At 29.7% G+C, this 19,877-nt stretch overlaps 3 long non-coding RNA genes across 7 annotated transcripts; all 3 read right to left on the minus strand.

The window, feature by feature from the left end:
• Positions 1–746: 746 nt before the first annotated feature.
• On the minus strand, positions 747–3,368 carry LOC105772211 (uncharacterized). 5 transcript variants are annotated; one of them, XR_008196679.1, is made up of 3 exons: positions 2,630–3,358; positions 2,347–2,530; positions 747–1,393 (listed from the first exon to the last, which is right to left on the minus strand). It is a non-coding gene; the product is annotated as an uncharacterized LOC105772211 (long non-coding RNA). The 5 variants fall into 5 exon arrangements; XR_008196678.1 differs by having other exon boundaries at positions 747–1,381; positions 2,347–3,368; XR_008196676.1 differs by having other exon boundaries at positions 2,347–3,368.
• Positions 3,369–5,870: 2,502 nt separating this feature from the next.
• On the minus strand, positions 5,871–6,962 carry LOC128041815 (uncharacterized). The gene is made up of 3 exons (XR_008196681.1): positions 6,787–6,962; positions 6,254–6,358; positions 5,871–6,157 (listed from the first exon to the last, which is right to left on the minus strand). It is a non-coding gene; the product is annotated as an uncharacterized LOC128041815 (long non-coding RNA).
• Positions 6,963–15,107: 8,145 nt separating this feature from the next.
• On the minus strand, positions 15,108–16,991 carry LOC128041814 (uncharacterized). Its single transcript, XR_008196680.1, has 2 exons — positions 16,847–16,991; positions 15,108–15,318 (listed from the first exon to the last, which is right to left on the minus strand). It is a non-coding gene; the product is annotated as an uncharacterized LOC128041814 (long non-coding RNA).
• Positions 16,992–19,877: the final 2,886 nt, after the last annotated feature.

The following is a 19,877-nucleotide window of genomic DNA, read 5'->3' on the forward strand; positions in this document are numbered from 1 at the left end:
TTATCTGAACTCACTAATAATTTAATAAATTTCAACCTACTTTCCTTAAAAATGATTTATATATAATAATGAAAAATCATGGGTAATTTCTATACCTATTATTATCCAATGATTAAGTTATCCTCTAGGCACAATGTATATATTATCCTGGCTGCTCTCATGGTCAATATTTTTAGGATTGGATCAAATCAATCACTAGTTTTTATTTCATCAAATATCTCAATACAATTCATATATATTAGTTTCAATGTCACTTGGTTTAAAATTTATTCGTTTAAGATTTATTTGTGTTTGTATGATTTTATTTCAACATTAGTATGAGATTCATCTGTAATTTGTTTGGGTTTGTTTTGTGATTTGTTGGATTGGAATTATGAAAATTAACTTTTTATATTATATATATATATATATATCAAAAGCATGTATGAGGAAATGCATACAATAAAATCATATAGGAATACAATGCCAACTATAGTGTGATTCTTGATTATATTAAGGTTCACTACCAATTGTTTTGGCATATTCTTATTTCTTATTTCAACCCCACATCCCTGTTTGAATATATATATATAACACAATAAAAACAAATAAATCAATAAATTTTAAGTATGAGAACAAAAACTTGAATAGCAAATAGTTTAAGCTGGCAAAAGTTAAATACCATGTATTTTGATACTGTTAGTCAGGTTCTCTCATTTTGATCTCTCATCTAGTCATATCCGACAATCGTAAATCACTCATATTCGGACATGAATATAAGAATACAATTCACATAACTTAGGAACACGATGAATGAAACATATTTATATCCAACATATCGAATATTCGACACTCACCCCCTAATACAAAGCTACTAACATTTAACATAAGATTACAGAGAGAGTTGCATGATTACACAAAGATAAGCAAAGATCCCACAAGTCTCCAATGAAAGGATACGATAATCTGACGACTCTCTAGATACATGAAAATCTACTTGCTCTCAGAATACAAATGCTTAAAGCCACTAGCTATCCCCTCTAAATCACACCCTTACTAAACCGAGAATATAACCTAACCAAGCACAACTCCATTTGGAAGATAAACGATTGTCACCAGTTCCAACATCAAACAGCCCGGATTCTCATGTTGCCAGCTTTCAACTCTGCATGTTAAACAATGCCGGAATTCGACTCGTTCGCCTCTTCCATTTGGCTAAGCTTTTCTCCTGCTAGCATCAAACCTCAAAAGCACATTTTTCTACTTATTCTATGTTAACATCTTTATTGTTCACACAAACTAATTCCAGGATTGAAACTAACCGATCCTATTTAAGAGATTATCTTCAACGAGCTCAAGATAAGTATTGGATCTTCAGGACGAGCTTCTGCGTTTATCCAATCTGATCCAATTTCTTCAAAGTTAGGAAAACATTAGAAAAACATTTTCCTCAATTCAATCCAAACAAAACTCCTAAATATGTTGTTACAAACAGTTTAGATATTAAGAATGGGTTTGTAGTCATCAAAGTATTAGCAAGAATGACAACCTAAAGATTTTTCTTATAAAAAATTGCCAACTTAATATGTCAAGTTTCTGAGCTGAACAATGTCAGGCAGCAATAGACGCTAGCTTTTCTTAAGCATTTTATCAAACAGTTTCTATGCGCAATCAGGCTTCAAGCCAACTTGGCCGCAAAATAATGATGTCTGCCTCACGCTTCCACAAGTATCACTCCCAGGTGACACAACACATTCCCAGGTTGATACAGATGCAGCAGAGCTACCCGAGACAGGTTCACTGTTTATCACTTATTCAAACTAATAAATATATTACATTTTTAGAGCAATAAAAACAAACTTTTTAGAGCAATAAAGAAGAAGCTAAGAACTTCTTCCTATACTAATCAATATATTCAAGCTAAGAACCTTTGACACAACACATTGCTTCTGCTGTTAAAATCGTGGTTTAGGTTGCTAATAAAGAAAAAAAGAACTAAAAGATTGTACCTTTGACATTTTTAGAGCAATGAAATAAGTTATATGGCTGCAGAAGTCCATCTTTTCATTAAGCATGTGGGACACCCATGTCCGATGCATACCCAACAGAGTAAAACAGACTGAACCCATAAAACCACTTTTAAGTTGCAATATTAAGTGAGCATAATCCATAAAGCTAATTGTACAAATGCAAAGTAAACAGAGAAGGAACCCGACATCCAAAATTGCACAAGAAAAATCAGGATAAAATGAGTGAACCATTTGTCGACTTTCCCATCATGCTAATAATTTATGCCGTATGCTGGTTTCTATAATAAAGGGTTGTATTTAATGAAGTAATAATCCACATGTAGATCAAGTCACAAACCTTCAACTGATGACCATGCAATTCTGATTCATTTAACAGTAGAGCACTTTGAACAGCATCAACTTCAACAGATTCAACATAGGAAAATCCTTTAGGTTGACCAAACTTGTCTGTCAAAATTGTTACCCTGAGCACAAGATTGGAATTTCTGGTGAACTTCCTCAGGTGTACATGCATAGTCTACCTGATGTTACAAAGACATATAAAGAATTAGAGAGTAAGAGAGATGTACAAAACAATGAGATCAGTTATTAATTGTACACCTAAACAGTCTACAAGGTACCTAAACAAGCCAAACAAAGCATATGCCAAACTAAATTAATGTTTCCCCTGAATAAGTTGTTAACTACATATGGGTGAAACTAGTTTGAATCACATTGAACTCGCCATCTGTAATAACTAAGATTTAATTGTTCATGCACATGCACATGGACAAAACAGAGCATTTTCATGCCACACAATATACACAAGCATAAAACCAAATTGGGTTGAAGGGATCAAACTGGTAGAACTACTCCTACATCCTTTGGCCAAACTAAAAAGCATGATCCTAATTTTATTTGAATAAAGAATGATATCAAAAAATTATAGAGAACAAGATCTCAAAAACATCCTGACAAAGCAAATTCCAAGCACCAGCAGGAGGGGAAACAAAAATTTGCAGCTCGAAACCCATGTTAAACCCCTGTTTTGCCAGCCACTTGATTCGCACTCCAAGGGAGATGGACAATGCAAATATCCCAACCACTTGATTCTTAATTTCGGCAAGAACACTCCAAAAAACAATATGTACAATTCAACAACAAAATTTAGCAAAAAAATGGCGATAACCCAGTCATTAAGGTATTAGTCTTCCAGGGAACCTACATTTGAATCAGGTCACACCTTCTTAACTTTCCTTTTAATTTGTCCAACTTTGAAAAATTGTAGTCATGCTCCAAACTTCGAAAACATTATAGTAATCCCCCAAATGTTTGAAAACCTTAGGAATTCACACCAATCCAATCCCAACTAGATTTCATATCCCGCTTTATCCGATCTCACACTACCAACTCTCGCTTTATCCAAATTATTAATTGCATCCCACTTTTCTTTCTCAATTTAAAACCGGAAATTGTTCAAAAATATACCTAAAAAGAGATGAGTAAAATCTTGTTTCACTTGATAATTTAAATGAATATAAATACCAAACTTTATTTTATACAGCGTAGAGTTGTAATGATTTGGAATAAATTTATCATTCAATAAAAAACATGATTGTGGTAGGGAGTTGACTACATTCCGTGATCAATCGTCTATCATTTTAGAGAATACGCGTGACAAGATGATTAATCACTGTTGTGACGCTCATGATGGATATCTTAATTTCTTTAAATAATTTTAACAAAATATGAAAATTTCTTTTTTTTAAAAACAATTAATTTTTTTTATAAATTTTTAATCATTTATTTAATCAAACCAAATGAATTTTAAAAAATAATTTTTTATAAGCATAATGAAATCTTGACACCAAAGAACTAAACAGAGATAAAGGAGAACATATAGATCATTGCAGTCCATGATTATTCAGTAGATGAGAGCTTTGACCATTGCTGTTAGAGGCTTGTCTTTAGAAGAAATCTTCAATTGGGAAGAGATGCTTAATGATCTTAGACACACCATCTTTACTCATGAGCTGGTCTCCAAATATAATGAATATTGGGAGGAAGTAGTAGTATTTGTAATGCCATTGTGGTTGCATGTCCAAACATTTTCTCTTTTTTATTTCAAATGCAAGGAGAATTGTAATGGTTGTGGCATCAAGTGTTGGCGTGGTGCATTCAGATGTGGGAAGTGCAGATTTGCTTTGGATTTTGCATGCTTAACATTACCACATTCGGCTCTTCACAAAATTGATGAACACATGCTAAACCTTACTTATTATGATGATAAGGAGCAATCTTATTGTGATATTTGTGAACAAGAAAGTGATCCAAGGCTTTGGTATTATTCTTGTTCAATTTGTGATACTTCTGCTCATCTCAAATGTGTTCTTGGAGAATTTTCATTTCTAAAGGATGGGAGCATAGTGCCTTTTTATTATTACAAACATAATCGTGATATTAAAATTTTTAGGAAGGTCGAGGGCTACCCTGAATGCTCTTATTGTGGTAAGCTTTGCCAAGAAGAAATTCTCAAGTGTGAAAAGTCTGCATATGCAATTATATCATTCACTGCAAATGTCGTTGGGGTTACTAAGCCTAAAGCTTTGTGGTAAGTACTCTAAATGAGTAAAAAAATAATTTTTCAATCACTGTTGATTGCTATTATTTCATGATTTTGTTTTCATTATTAACATCAGTTGTAATTGTCTTCGTGGTTGTAGATTTGATTTGTTCAATGAAAAGTACCAAATGGTTTATTTGATAAAAGGAGTTCACAAAGGATTTGACACTTCATTCCTACATCTTCGATCAAAGGATGCTCAAATTCTAGGTATGATTTGGTTTCATTGTTACTTTGTTCATGATTGATTTGGGTTTGTATAATTTGATTCAATATTACTTCGGGATTCATCTATGATTTGTTTGGGTTTGTAAGATTTGAATTATTTCTTATTTAAATTATCTTAATTAATTTAATTATTCTCAACAGTACTTTTGAGCTTAGGTTGCAGAACCCATAATTCAAACACACAATAAAATGCAGAAATAAAAGTTATTAAGTTTTAATTCTTTTATATTTTTCAAGTAGTATTTGATTTAATTATCATTTACCCTTTCAACATTTATTGGACAATTTTAAAAATAATTTAAAAGTTTAATCTTAATTTGAGAATATATTTTATCTATTAACTGTCAACAATTTTTTAAGAAAAACAAAATAAACACTAAAATTATATACAATAATAAAAATAGAAAATGAGTGAATGGACCCATTTCTATACTATATATTATCGAGGCTGCTCTTCTCAAGGTCTTTGGGTGTAGATGAACTCACCTCGTCTCATCAAAATAAAAAATAAAAAAATATTATGTCAATAACTCATGAGAAGAAAACGAAATATTTAACCCAGTGATTATTTTATACAATTATTTTAATTAAAATAATTAAATTGAGAAAAAATTAGAGTGATCAAAATAGGATAAATCTTATTTTAAAGTGACTATTTTGTGTTGTTTAGATTTTGATTCATTATTCGTAAGGTTTAAAATTGTTTCATTAAAAAACTAAACAATGGAAAAAAAGGGAGTGAAAGCTTTAGTTATCTGAATAAAGAAGTCATACAAGAATGATTTTAAAAAACTTTTCGAATAATTAAGTGACTTATATGAAAATTTTAGAATACTTCAATAATCATTTTATAAACATAAGCTTACTAATAGTTTAGAAACCTTAAGTGTAATATTTCTTAAAAAATATTTTTATATAAATAATCAAAAGTTTCATCTTAATTTGAATATTTAATTTTTTTTAAATATTTAGTCCATTAACTGCCAAACATATTTTTTAGATGAGCAATTTGACCATTACTCTTAGAGGCTTGTCTTTAGAAGAGATGCTTAATGATCTTAGACACACCATCTCTACTTAAGAGATGGTCTCCTAGAGAGGAGATAAAATCATTTGTCAGCTTGATGACTAAAGCCATTTTGTAAGCAACCATCTTGGTGGTCAAATCTAAGTTGTTGCATGGACATTTCTTACTATTGCGGCAGGGGTAAGGACTCATTTTGGACTGCCTCGGATGTTAGTTGGGTAAAACATAACACAGGCTCATTTTGCAATGGCTACCTTGCAAGACTCATCTGAAGCTGCTTCTCCGCTTGATCTGGGAACCAAGTTATAAACAGATATGCGGCTGAGGTTAGATTAAAAGAGAAAAGGAACTTCAACAAAAGTTTTTGATGGCTATTGAATCACTTACAGATGAGTACAGTTCCGGGCACAGCTGAGTTCTTGCCTTGAATTGTCACCAAACCAGCTTTGCATGCATCTTGCAACTTAGTTCTACCTATGGAATCAAATGTGCCTGCAAAAACAAGAACTATTTCATGCTTTGGTCCTGGTTTTACAGTTTGAAGCCCTGATGTTATACACGCTATATTCTGAAAATCAGCTTGCTCCAATTTATTGGCATTTGGCAGCAGCAGTAGATCTTTTTATTAATCATGCGGGACACCCGTGTCCGATGCATACTCAACAGAGTAAAACAGACCGAACCCATAAAACAAGAAGTTGCAATATTAAGTGAGCATCATCCATGAAACTAAGTTTACAAATGCAAAAGTAGACAGAAAGAACCCGACCTCCAAAATTGCACAAGAAAAATCAGGAAAAAATGAGTGAACCATTTGTCGATGTTCCCATCATGCTAATAATTTATGCCGTATGCTGGTTTCTATAATAAAGGGCTGTATTTAATGAAGTAATAATCCACATGTAGATCAAGTTACAAACCTTCATCTGATGACCATGCAATTCTGATTCATTTAACAGTAGAGCACTTTGAACAGTATCAACTTCAACAAATTCAATCTAGGCAAATCCTTTAGGTTGACCAAACATGTCTGTCAAAATTGTTACTCTGATCACAAGATTGGAATTGCTGGTGAACGTCCTCAGGTGTACATGCATAGTCTACCTGATGTTACCAATACATGTAAAGAAATACAGAGTAAGAAAGATGTACAAAACGTTGAGATCGTTTATTAATTGTACACCTAAACAAGCCAAACAAAGGATATGACAAACTAAATTCATGTTTCCCCTGAATAAGTTGTTAGCTACTTATGGGTGAAATTAGTTTGAATCACATTGAACTCGCCATCTGTAATAACTATGATTTAATTGTTCATGCACATGCACATGGACAAAACAGAGCATTTTCATGCCACACAATATACACGAGCATAAAACCAGATTGGGTTGAAGGGATCAAACTGGTAGAACTACTCCTAAATCCTTTGGCCAAACTAAAAAGCATGGTCATAGTTTTATTTGAATAAAGAAGGATATCAAAAAATTATAGAGAACAAGATCTCAAAACATCCTGACAAAGAAAATTCCAAGCACCAGCAGGAGAGGAAACAAAAATTTGCAGCTCGAGACCCATGATAAACCCTTGTTTTGCCAGCCACTTGATTGGCAGTCCGTGGGGTGGGAGATGGAGAATGCAAATATCCCAACCATGTCCGCACAGTTGTAGTATATTTCTAACCAATGCCAAGTTATGAGAAGCAGCCTGGCCATCATTCAACAGCTGGACAGCTTGGGAACTGTCACATTCCACCACTACCTTCTTGAATGGAGAGAGCATGAAAAATGCCCCACAATTCCGCTCCCAGCACATTACCAACGTAAATAGAATCTGGAATAGACTTCCCCCTTTTCAGCTTGGGTCACACACAATAATCCTTCATTCAAAGAAATAAATAGTAAAAGTTTAATTTAATTATCAAAATATGCCTAATTTAAATATCAAATAGTTAAAAACAGAGGAGAAAAATCTTGTTTCACTTCCTAATTTAAATATCAAATTTTATAATATTAATGTTTTGGATAAATTTATCATTTAATAAAAAATATTAATGTGGTAGAGGTTTGATTCCCTTTAGACTATATTTTGTGATAAACTGTTTATCATTTTAGAGAACACGACGATTAGAGATGTCACTCACGGTGAATATCTTAATTTCTTTATTTTTAAAATAAATTTTAAAATAATTAGTTTTCAAACTAATTTGAAGTATGGTTAATATTGGATTAATAAATATGGTTTTGAATGTTTTATAAAACTTATACTTGAAAACTTTGAAATGAATTTTTGGAATATTCAAATTTAAATATTTCAAATAATTATATATTTATTTTTATTTACTATTTTTTAAGTTCATGCATATCTAGAATTCGTGATAAGATTAAATCAAATTTTTTAATATATAATATTTAATCAAACCAAATGAGTTGGTTGGATTGACCAAATCAAGAATTTTGTGGTTTAACCGATTGGATCATTGACCCAATTTTGCAAACTTTGATGGCATCTATTCTTTGTATTATGACATCTATCTTGCCCTCACTTGAATTAAATTTTTAATAATAAACTTAATTTTTTTTATTTAGACTTATTTATAAAAATATATATATTTGAATTTTTTTAATAGTCAAATTGTAACACCCCTTACCTGAGACTGTTGCTGGAGTCGAGCATGAGGCGTTATCTGATTTAACTTACCAGTTCGGAGCATAAAAATTTGCTTTTAAAATTAATTCGCTCACGTTCAATCAATATGTCCCTAAAAATGACCCTTGAGACCCTAAAACATGCAACAAAAATGATTTGGGTTCAAACCGGAAACACTAAAAATTTTCCGAATACTTGATCAAATTAAAACAATTTATTTCACTATTCACAATAAAACTGTCCACTTGCGCAACAATCACTAATTTAATTATAACTTGAGTTACGAAACTCAAAATTTAGATCCGTAAATTTTTCCTAAAACTAGACTTATATATCTTCTTACCATAAAATTTTTAAAATTTTTGGTTTATCCAATTATTACAGTTTATTCTTTAAAGTTTCCCCTGTTTCACTATTCGACAGCTCTGATCCCTCTTCACTAAAATTAATTATTTCAATGTACAAAATTCGGATAATATTATCTTTTGTTTCTATTGAAAATAGACTCACTAGGGAATCTAAAAATATAAATTATAACTCCAAATTATTTTGTACCATTTTAATGATTTTCTAAATTTAGAACAGGGATTTCAAAAGTTATTTTGATCCTGTCTCACTAAAATTCAAATATCTAAAAATATACAACTCTTTTGCTTACTCTATTTTTTCATGTGAAAATAGACTCATTTAGTATTAATTTCATATCTCATTCAGCTTCTAATTAAATTTTCACTATTTTTGGTGATTTTTCAAAATCAGACTACTGATGTTGTCCAAAACTGTGTTAGTAAAAAAAATGTTAATAACCAAGTTTATAACACATTCACTTCCTTTCAATTAAACCCTATACATGCCATATAAACCTTATGATGCACAATAAAATTTACCAAAGTAATCTGGATAGTGTGCCCTGATGTGTTGATCCGATCCACCGATTTCACATCAATCTACAAAGAACATTAAACGCACAGGAGTAAGCTTACAGAAAGCTTAGTAAGTTCATAGGTCCATAATAAAATCTTACCACAACTTCACTAATAATATTAATAAAGAAATAAAAATTCAACATTTCCTACCAACCATAATCTCAAACAGTGAATCTATCCAATCGAGCTCAATATCATATGTCAACTTATATTCCGACATTTAGCTTCAATTGCACTTACAAATGCCTGTCAAATTAAGGATCGTCTTACGGATTTGAGTACATCGTTTGCCCGATGCCACAATTTGCTTGAATATTTCACATTGCTATAACTCAGTATGGTTTTCTTCACGGAAATACCATACCTACTTTTCACAACTCAGTATGGTTTTCTTTATCGAAATACCATACCTACGTTTCACACTTTTCCATGGATTCACCATGGACTTATTCGTCAATTCATCACTGATTACCGAACGTATGTACTCAATCCTGCGTATCCCTTAATTTGAACTAACAATCTCATTTTATTCTCATTTTTACCATAATCATAATTCAACAACAATATATGAATTGATACATTATATCATTCCCACATTAACAAATAATCATAAAAGTTCAGCCATATGAACTTACCTGGGCCAATTTGCAGGAGTTATAAAAGTTTAGAAACTAGTTCGATACTTTCTCTTTCCACGTTTATCTTCAGATTCCCGATCTATAATATAAAAATTTTCATTCATTAGCATCTAATTTAATACTAATTTGCTTCAAAATTTATTCCGTCCAATTTTCAAAATTACACTTTTACCCCCAAAATTTACAATTTTACAATTTGGTCCCTACTCAATTAACCCTTCAATTGATCTATTTTTTTCTCAATTAACACCTTTTCCAACTATTTTAGACTACTATATTGCCTTTGATATTCAAAACCACAACATCAAACCCTAATTCTATTTTTTTTCACAATTAGGTCCCTAAAATCAATTTATATCAAAATTACTTAATAAAATCATCATATAATAAAATTAAAGCTTTAATTCCATATTAATTCATCATAAAAATCCAGCACTCATCAATGGTAACTTTCAAAATCAGCCATGAAATCAATAACTAATGAAATAATTAGTTGGACCTAATTGTAAAAGTATCGAACTCACAAAAATTATAAGAAATAATCAAGAATTAAACTTACATGGTTCAAATATATGAAAAACCAGCTTGGAGGGACTCTTCAATGGCATTTTGGCTGAAAAATATGAAGAATTGCCTAGAAACTCTTTTAATTAAGATTTTTATTTGTTAACTTTTACAAAATTTCCAATTTTGCCCTTATTACATCACTTTTCCAGATTTCTCTTTTCTTATGCCGTCTCAACTATCCCTTATTGGCATATTTATGCCTTAATTCCCTCCTTATTTATCAATTAAGCTATTTAATCACAATTTAACAAATTTTGCACTATTTTCAATTTAGTTCTTTTTAATTAATTGACTATCCAAACGTTAAAATTTTTTAACGAAACTTTTATACTAACTCAATGACACTCCATAAATAATTATAAAAATATTTATGGCTCGGTTTATGAACTCGAGGTCTCGATGCCTCATTTTAGACCCAATTTACCTATTAAATTCTTTTTAAATTACAAAATTCAATAAATCACAAAATTCACAAATTCAAAAATTCTTATAAATTCACACTTGACCCATAATTATTAGCTTATTAAATTTTAAGACTCATTGGTCGATTTAGTGATCTCGAATCACTGTTTCCGACACCACTGAAAATTAAGCTGTTACACAAATGGATTAAATCTCTCAAAATTTTCATAAAGAATATTTTTTATAAAATATTCAAATAAAAGTTATTAAATTTTAACTTATTTTATATTTTTAAGTATTATTTTATTTAATTATCATTTACTCTTTCAACATTTATTGGACAATCAAAAGTTTAATCTTAATTTGACTATTTGATTTTTAAAAAAAAATATTTTATCTATTAACTGCCAACAAATTTTTTAAGAAAAATAGAACAAATGCGAAAATTATATATAATAATAGAAATAGAAAATGAGTGAATGGACCCATTTGTATGCTACATATTATCCAGGCTGCTCTTCTCAATGTTTTTGGCAAAAGTCGCTTGTCACAGAGGTTGATGATGATGATGGAGGAAATATAATTTCCAATTTTCATTGTAGTAGAGTTTTGAAAATTTAAAAAAAAAAATGTCATGTGAACAAATCAGTGGAAGAAAATGGAAAATTTAGCTGCAATCATTACTTCACATAATTATTTTAATTAGAGTGATTAAATTGAGGAAAAATTTAGAGTGACTAAAATAGGATAGATCTTATTTTAAAAGCGACTCTATTTTATGTTGTTTGGATTTTTATTAATTAATACGTGATATTTAGAATTGTTTCATGAAAAAAACTGAACAATGAAAGAGAAGGGTAAGGAAAGTTTTCACGGTGCGAACAAAGAAGCCGTGATAATTAAGTGACTTAAGTAAAAACTTTAAAAGAATTCAAGAATTATTTTAAAAATTTTTGAAATTAAATGACTAAAACATAAATTTATTAATAGTTTAATAACATGTTGTTTTAAAAAATGGTTTTTATTGATCTTAATTGGACCATTTAATTTTTTTAATATTTAATTCATTAACTAGCAAACATATTTTCTAGAAAATTAGAAATAGACAATGACTTTTGGAGTTAAAAGGGAAAAAAAAAATCTAACCCTTGATGGTGTTGTTGCGGATGCTTCAAGAGCCAGCCTAGAGCAGCCAGCTGGTGCAGCCCGCAAGATTCAAATATCCGAAACAATTAACTTATATCCATAAACACCAAATAAATAAATAGAGATAAAAGAGAACAATAGTTCAAAAAACATGCGGGAAAGAAATATCAGAGTTTTAACTAACTATCATACTTTAAATAGATAAGCTAAACAATCTCAAATCTACGTTATAAAATAAAGAAATAATTAACAATTACAAACATAAATATAAACGATTAAGGAAAACTCTGCTGAAACTTTTAAATAAAAGTAAAATAAACTACTAATTTGATATTCCTTCGATGTGATTTCGAGTCTTAATTTTCTGTGCTACTTGAAAGGAAAAGAAAGAGGGAATGAACTTATAACGACTTAGTATGAGACTAGAGGTGCTCATGGGCCAGGCCGGGCCGGGCCCATAAAAAATTTTGGCCCGTGTTCTAGGCCCAGGCCCGACCCGAAATATGGGCCTAAGATTTTGCCCAGGCCCGGCCCGAGAAAAAAATCATAAGCCCGGGCCCGACCCGGCCCGGCCCATTTTTATTTTAAAAATTTTAAAAAATTTAAAAAACGTATTTTAAAAATATTTTAAAAATATTTTAAAATTAAAAAAAATTAAAAAAAAGTATTTTTAAAATATTTTAAAATTAAAAAAATTAAAAAAGTATTTTAAAAATATTTTAAAATTTAAAAAAAATTAAAAAAGTATGTAAAAAATATTTTAAAATTAAAAAAATAAATATATTTATTAAATCGGGCGGCCGGGCTCGGGCCGAAAAAGTGGTGCTCGAGGCCCGACCCGTTTTCTAAACGGGCCTCATTTTTTTGCCCAAACCCATATTTCGGGCCTATATTTTTACCCAAACCCTCCCATATTTCGGGCGGACCGTCGGGCCGGGCCGGGCCGCCCGGCCCATGAGCACCTCTATATGAGACTAATCTTAAATCATTATACATAATTATTCTAAAGTATTTAATTCATAGCATAATAGCATATTACGCATTATGCAATCATCATTCAATAAATTAATGCATGTACAATTATATTCATGGGTAGCCGGACGTATGGGTAGTGGTGCTAGAGGTCGCTGGTGTAGTTGTGGAGGTGGTGAGCAACACTTAGCTCTAGGGGTTTTTTCTTTTTTAAGAAATAGGAACTGATAGGGAAGGGAATTAGGGATTGGGATTGGGATTGGGAATGACCGAATAAAGGATTAGGTCTGGGAGGGAATAGGGTAGAAAAATTTTGCCTCAAGTTTGACCTATTTTTTAAACAGGCCTTATTCTTAAGTTTAAATTTATTTCTTGCACCTATATTTTTTAAAGAATAAGACATGCTGCCTTTTAATTACCAAAAAATAACATTCTTTGTGCTTACAATTAATCAAAGCAAAATACTTTTTAATTAGCAAAAGTAAATTTCTTTGTATTTAAATTTTTTGTACTCCTCATTTTAATTAGCAAAAGCAAAGCATCTCGTTTACCTCGATTGATGGGTGAATTAGATATATAAGAATATATAAATAACAATAATTTGAGTGGAACATGCAAGTATAATAGTTTCTTATGGTTTTCGACCATTATCCATGTATTCATAACATGATTAAGTAATCTAAATCCGTAAAGAACCAAAATAGTTACCTAATTTGCAAGTAAAAGAAAAGAACAATTTTACTTTAATAAAGAAAGCAAAATATTATTCTTGTAGAAATGCTTTACTTTGTTTGGATTTTTTATAACATATAAATTTTACTTTGCATTTAATTGTCTTTTCTTTTAAGAAATTTGTTGAGTGTATGATACGTTTGATGTATTAAAATTTTATTAACTATGATGTAAAAATTAAGGCTAAAGGATGTTTAAAAGCCCTGAATTTTTCAAAAATAATTAAGCCCTTATACTTCTTCTTTTTTTATTCGATTGAGCTATTGAACGTATTTTAATTTATTAAATCATTTAACTATTAAAGTTAGCGGTCAATCATTGAAGAGTAACAATAACTATTTTTAAGGGTTGTTTTCGCCACGTGGCACACCAAGATTGTGCTATGCAACGAAATATGATATTTTATATTAAAAATAATACAAATATATACAAATTTAAAATATTATAAATGTAACACCCCTTACCCGAGACCATTTCCGGAGTCGAGCACAAGGCGTTACTTAACTTATCTTACTAATTCGGAGTATAAAAACTTGTTTGAAAGTTTATTTCACTATTTATAGCAAATCTGTCCAATTGTGCAGCAGTTACTAAATTAATTATAACTCGAGCTACGGGACTCAAAATTTAATTCTGTAAATTTTCCTTGAAACTAGACTCATATATCTTCCTACCATATATTTTTCTAGAATTTTTGGTTCAGCCAATTAGTACAGTTTATTAGATAAAGTCTCTCCTGTTTCACCACTTAACTGTCCTGACCTCTTGTCACTAAAAATAAATTTTCTCATTGTAGGATTTTCATATGAAGTTATTACTTGTTTCTACAGAAAATAGACTCAATAAGGAATCTAAGCATATAAAATAAAACTCATAAATATTTTTGTACAATTTTTAATGATTTTCTAAACTCAAAACAGGGGACACCAAAAACTATTCTGACCCTGTGTCACGAAAATTTAAATATCTTAAAATATAAAACTCCTTTTGTTAACCCGATATTTTTCCATGAAAATGGACTCAACAAGCTTTAATTCCATATATAATTCACCCTCTAATTCATTTTATACTATCCTAGGTGATTTTTTTCAAAGTCACATCACTGTAGCTGCTTGAAATCTGTTTCTTTGCAAATTTTTTACTCTTTCATGATTTCCATGCATGATTTATCATCTAAACATACATATTACCAAACATATTCATACTTAACCATTTTTAAAAGCCAAACATTATCACATACTCACACATCTTCCTTTAGCAATATCATAGATACAAACATTCAAATTGACTAATCCCTATACATCACTTAGGTATAAACATTACTTAGGTACATGCCACGTTATCAAAAGAAAGGTACATCACTAAAGTTTCTCTGAAGTCGGGATTACTTTGGATGCTGGAGTGACACTGGTTTCCTACTAACCTGCGCACGGAAACAACCGTACGCTGAGCATGGGAATACTCAGTGGTATTACCATAATTCAAATTTATAACATTAATCGATAAATTATATACATTCAATTTTTATCTACAATTATTCATTAATTATCTCATACTTTAAATCAAGTAGATCATTAATAACAATAAGCAATATTTCAAATCTTGTATAAAATTGTATTCAAATTAACTCACACTATTTCTTAATACAATTTATACCATTAATCTTTCAATAAACATTTAATACATTAAATCAACTTGTTTCAACAATAACAATGATAATAATAGCTATCTTTCAATTCGATCCGTTCATTTATAATCAATTTACACTTATGATATTTTAACACTCGGTTTGTACATTAAATCCATAAATAAGTTTTAATAACTTGTATTAAATTTTCATATTATTTCACTATTTCAAATCATTTTATTTTCACTTCTCATTTCTCAACAATAGCTATTTCAATTTGCTTTTCTTTACTTATAATTTTACATCATCTCATACTATCAAAACCATTTCATGAACTATATCATTATCTATTTCTTGAACCCATGGTTCATACATTTCATTTTCTATATCTCAATTTAATATCTCTTTTCGATTCATATTCAAGATCATTCAATAAAATTTATATTATCAAAATTATTCATTTACCCCTATTAACTTGACTCGGACTCGGCGGATACATGGATTCCAACCAAACACACCAAGAATAGTAATCAAGAACGGTAGCGAGAATAATATGATGGATGATATTCAACACACAAAGTGCTGAATCATGTGATATGATACCGATTCGACACACAAAGTGCCGAATCAAGAATGATAACGATGAGTCGGCACATAAGTGCCTAATCAGTAAGCTGGCAATTACCCCGTACTCTTCCATATCCTATGGCATGCCAACTATATCCGACTAGCCCGACTAGTTAATAGGGTATTTAATTCACTTTCCAGTACAAATTTTCATCTTAGTTCAGTATCAATTATAAATTCCTTATTTCAATTAGTTTCACAGTATTGCAGTAATTCATTACTTCAGTAATTTCACAGTTCAATGTAGTACACATAACAATATTCAGTATTTTCATAATTCACTCAGTACTCAAAATAATATCCAGTATTCCCTAATTCAGTTCAGTATCAGTCTCACATATCAATTTCCACTTTCTCAATTCAATTCCAATAAAATCCATATCAATCACCAATTCCAATATTCCAGTTCAATTCAATGATTCAATTCAAACCATTTCAATTTCTATTCAATAATCACATTTCAATTTCACTTTCTTAATTCAATATTCATCTCAATTACTCACATATAATCACAATTCAATCTAATTTCATTCAGTTCAATATCGATTGCTTAATCTCAATAATTATATTCACTAGAAATCTACTCCATTCAAAGAAATATTATCATACCAAATTTCTTACTTTATTTATTTACCATATATTCTAATTAAAACACAATAATTAATAATAAATAGATTTAAATTATGGTAATACTAACCGAAATTTCTTTTGAGTCACTCATTGTTCACCTTCTCCTTTCCTTTCTCGGACAATTACTCTTGCACGACATTAGCAAATGAGCTTAGAACCTCAAAACCTCAATTTTCTCTTTTCTTTCTTTCCTTCTTTCCTTCTCTGTTTCGTCCATGCTATTCTGTTTCTATTCTCTTTTCTGTCTTTTATTTCATTAGTTTAATATAATAACAATAAAATAATAATATAAAATTATTTACTTAAATAATAAGTAAATATGTAATAATTACTAACATATGTATTTTATTTTTCCACATGTCATCATATACACCATACATTTGTCAACAATTTTGTTTATTTTAAAATATAATATAATATAATATAATATAATATAATATAATATAATATAATATAATATAATAAAATAATAATATACTTCAAAAAATCTCAGATCTTATCATGCATATGCCGCCTCATTTATGGGACTTGGCATATTTACCTATTTAGTCCTTTTAACTTTTCTTTAATCTATAATTAAACTTTTACCTCTGTTGCAATTTAGTCCTTTTAATCAATTAACCATCGAATATTAAAATTTCTTAACAAAACTTTAATACTACCCTAATGACACTTCTTAAATATTTATAAAAATATTTACGGCTCAGTTTATAATATCGAGGTCTCGATACCTCGTTTTCAACCCAATTTACCTAATAATTTCTTTTAAATCACAAAATTCGCTAATTCAAAAATATTTCTAAAATCACGCTGAACTTATATTTATTAATTAATAAATTTTTCTAACGTTTTCATCGGATTTAGTAATCTCAAATTATTATTCGACACTACTGAAAATTAGGTCATTACAATAAATTTATAAAACATATTATAAATGAAACAAAATTATTAAAATATAAAATTATTAAAATTTTTTAAAAATCATTAATAATTATTAAAATAACAAAAAGTATGACATTAATCACTATTAAAATTACAAAAATAAAAATTGTAAAATTATGAAAAATATTTTAAAATATAGAAAATTATTAAAATTGTTAATAAAATTTAAAAACTATTATAAAAAAGCATAAATTTATTAATAAAATATTTAAAATAATTAACTTATTATTATAAATAATGACTTTTTTTTTTACTATTCTTCAAGTTCGTTTTATTGTTCATGTTTTGGGTTCATGATTGCCCCTCTTAATAATGTCACCTTCAAGGTTCAAACCTACGTTCTTCGCTTAAGAGTGTAATGTGTCTTATCACAACATCTAACACTTATTGGTATGATATACTTCAACTACAAATTAAAATTCTATACTAAATAAATTATTTATTTTAAGAAACATTGTAACACCCCTAACCTACGTCCGTCTCCGGATTAAGGTCAAGAGATATTACCAAACACAAGTGTAAATTTTAACGTTCAAGCAAGACATACTCACATCAAAAATACAAATCATACCTTAGTAAATTTATTTGAATCCATTTTAGGAATATACTTGATCATAGTTTGATGTCCACATGAATACGGCACTAACCATTGTGTAACATGAATAATCATACTTTATTTAATATTAAAAGTTATGCACAAAAAATCTCACCCAGATAAGTCATTCTAGCATGGTTAAGTGCACATTATAACCTATATTCGGCTATCAATAAACCATATAAAACTCTATGCTCTTCATGTTCAAACCTTGATTATTATTTGCCATATCTTACTGAAATTTGAAAAGCTATATAGTATGCCAATCCCACATATGCTTTCTAAATTCGTTCTTGTTTAATTAACCACTTAAATGGTACGAGTTAAGCCATTCGTTCATAAACTGAATATAAACATGCTTATAATCAAACTAACTTGTCTTATTTAAAACCTAATGCTAAATTCACTCTACTAAAACCAAATTAATGTGGCCAAACTAATGCCATTTCATCCATTACATTATATGCCTAAATTTAAGTCTAACATCAACCAACCAAATTGAATATCGAAAATCAATATATATATATACACACACAACATATCATATCATATCAAATTAATACTTACAAATACAAAATAAACTATTAAGAAAACTCTACTGAAACATTTAAATAAAAGCAAAATAAGCTGTTAATTTGAGATTCCTTCGATGCCATTTTGAGTCTTAATTTTTTGTGCTACCTGAAAAGAAAGAAAAGAGAGAATGAACTTACAATGACTCAGCATGAGACTAATTTTAAATCATTATATATAATTATTCAAACAATAAAATATTTAATTCCTAGCATAATAGCATATTACGCATTATGCAATCATCATTCAATAAATTAATGCATGTACAATTATATTCATGGGCAGACGGACGTATGGGTAGTGGTGCAAGAGGTCACTGATGTAGTTGTGGAGGTGGTGAGCGGCACTTACCGTTAGGGGTTTTCTTTTTTAAGAAATAGGAACTGATAGGGAAGGGAATTAGGGATTGGGATTGGAAAGAGGAATGACCGAATAAAGGATTGGATCTAGGAGGGAATAGGGTAGAAAAATTTAGGTAATAAAATAAGGCTGGGTTCGGACTAAAAAACTTTACCTGAAGCCCGACCCATTTTTTAAACGGGCCATATTCTTAAGTCCAAACTCATTTTTCGGACCTATATTTTCCAAGAATAAGGCATGCTTCCTTTTAATTACCAAAAAGTAACATTCTTTGTGCTTACAATTAATCAAAGCAAAATACTTTTGAATTAGCAAAAGTAAAATTCTTTGTATTTAAATTCTTTGTACTCCTCCATTTAATTAGCAAAAGCAAAGCATCTCATTTACCTCGTTTGATGGGTGAATTAGATATATAAGAATATATAAATAACAATAATATCGAGTGAAACATGTAAGTATAATAGTTTCTTATGGTTTTCGGTTGTTGTCCATGTATTCATAGCATGATTAAGTAATCTTAAATCCGTAAAGAACCAAAATAGTTACCTAATTTGCAAGTAAAAGAAAAGAACAATTTTACTTTAATAAAGAAAGCAAAATATTATTCTTGTAGAAATGTTTTACTTTG

Source organism: Gossypium raimondii, chromosome 6 (assembly GCF_025698545.1).
Source record: "Gossypium raimondii isolate GPD5lz chromosome 6, ASM2569854v1, whole genome shotgun sequence".
Classification (NCBI taxonomy): domain Eukaryota; kingdom Viridiplantae; phylum Streptophyta; class Magnoliopsida; order Malvales; family Malvaceae; genus Gossypium; species Gossypium raimondii.